We start from the raw sequence: 2,500 nt of genomic DNA, 5'->3' as shown, positions 1-2,500 counted from the left end.
CGCTTTCCTCAGTCTTTCTCTTACAACGGCAAACTGAAGATCGAACACTGTTTAAACGCGCTCTCAATGCAATCACATGTATCACACCGGTACTACATCTGAACAGCTCTTTGATCAACAGAATACCCAAGTTCGAGCGACTTGCTTAAGTGTTCTATCCAGTCCCTAAGGATCTGACAGATACACCAGTAAAAGAACCGGATCAATCCGAAGACTGATCACTCCTACGATCGGATTTCTCCAAAAGTAAGTGTTCACTCGATTAGAACAAAGCCAACCGCAGTCGGACTTTGAGCTGTCTGGACCACCCTGTTCTTAAGCATTTGGGCCTTCGCTTTCCTCAGTCTTTCTCTTACAACGGCAAACTGAAGATCGAACACTGTTTAAACGCGCTCTCAATGCAATCACATGTATCACACCGGTACTACATCTGAACAGCTCTTTGATCAACAGAATACCCAAGTTCGAGCGACTTGCTTAAGTGTTCTATCCAGTCCCTAAGGATCTGACAGATACACCAGTAAAAGAACCGGATCAATCCGAAGACTGATCACTCCTACGATCGGATTTCTCCAAAAGTAAGTGTTCACTCGATTAGAACAAAGCCAACCGCAGTCGGACTTTGAGCTGTCTGGACCACCCTGTTCTTAAGCATTTGGGCCTTCGCTTTCCTCAGTCTTTCTCTTACAACGGCAAACTGAAGATCGAACACTGTTTAAACGCTCTCTCAATGCAATCACATGTATCACACCGGTACTACATCTGAACAGCTCTTTGATCAACAGAATACCCAAGTTCGAGCGACTTGCTTAAGTGTTCTATCCAGTCCCTAAGGATCTGACAGATACACCAGTAAAAGAACCGGATCAATCCGAAGACTGATCACTCCTACGATCGGATTTCTCCAAAAGTAAGTGTTCACTCGATTAGAACAAAGCCAACCGCAGTCGGACTTTGAGCTGTCTGGACCACCCTGTTCTTAAGCATTTGGGCCTTCGCTTTCCTCAGTCTTTCTCTTACAACGGCAAACTGAAGATCGAACACTGTTTAAACGCGCTCTCAATGCAATCACATGTATCACACCGGTACTACATCTGAACAGCTCTTTGATCAACAGAATACCCAAGTTCGAGCGACTTGCTTAAGTGTTCTATCCAGTCCCTAAGGATCTGACAGATACACCAGTAAAAGAACCGGATCAATCCGAAGACTGATCACTCCTACGATCGGATTTCTCCAAAAGTAAGTGTTCACTCGATTAGAACAAAGCCAACCGCAGTCGGACTTTGAGCTGTCTGGACCACCCTGTTCTTAAGCATTTGGGCCTTCGCTTTCCTCAGTCTTTCTCTTACAACGGCAAACTGAAGATCGAACACTGTTTAAACGCGCTCTCAATGCAATCACATGTATCACACCGGTACTACATCTGAACAGCTCTTTGATCAACAGAATACCCAAGTTCGAGCGACTTGCTTAAGTGTTCTATCCAGTCCCTAAGGATCTGACAGATACACCAGTAAAAGAACCGGATCAATCCGAAGACTGATCACTCCTACGATCGGATTTCTCCAAAAGTAAGTGTTCACTCGATTAGAACAAAGCCAACCGCAGTCGGACTTTGAGCTGTCTGGACCACCCTGTTCTTAAGCATTTGGGCCTTCGCTTTCCTCAGTCTTTCTCTTACAACGGCAAACTGAAGATCGAACACTGTTTAAACGCTCTCTCAATGCAATCACATGTATCACACCGGTACTACATCTGAACAGCTCTTTGATCAACAGAATACCCAAGTTCGAGCGACTTGCTTAAGTGTTCTATCCAGTCCCTAAGGATCTGACAGATACACCAGTAAAAGAACCGGATCAATCCGAAGACTGATCACTCCTACGATCGGATTTCTCCAAAAGTAAGTGTTCACTCGATTAGAACAAAGCCAACCGCAGTCGGACTTTGAGCTGTCTGGACCACCCTGTTCTTAAGCATTTGGGCCTTCGCTTTCCTCAGTCTTTCTCTTACAACGGCAAACTGAAGATCGAACACTGTTTAAACGCGCTCTCAATGCAATCACATGTATCACACCGGTACTACATCTGAACAGCTCTTTGATCAACAGAATACCCAAGTTTGAGTGACCTCCCATCATCAATGGGGGATTGCATTCCTATCTGACATCGGGGTCAACAGCATCAATATACTTGATACTGCCAATTTAAACCATTAAAGGCAATTTTCATGATGCAGATAGAGCAATTCAATCTACGCTTTAGGTCATCAATTGTAGCTTCGCATCCGCCTTCTCAGGCAGACGCTTGAAACCAGGGAACTGAACACACTGTTCCTCTCGTACTAAGTGTTACCCAAGCATAGATCACCCTGTTTTTGAGCGTTTGGGCCCTCGCTTTTCTCAGTCTTACTCTTACGAAGGCAAACTGAAGATCGAACACTGTTTAAACGCTCTCTCAATGCAATCACATGTATCACACCGGTACTACATCTAAAC

The sequence above is a fragment of the Symsagittifera roscoffensis genome, unplaced genomic scaffold (assembly GCF_963678635.1).
Source record: "Symsagittifera roscoffensis unplaced genomic scaffold, txSymRosc1.1 SCAFFOLD_770, whole genome shotgun sequence".
Classification (NCBI taxonomy): domain Eukaryota; kingdom Metazoa; phylum Xenacoelomorpha; order Acoela; family Convolutidae; genus Symsagittifera; species Symsagittifera roscoffensis.
The sequence above is the reverse complement of the archived record's forward strand: the minus strand, read 5'-3'. Positions refer to the sequence as shown.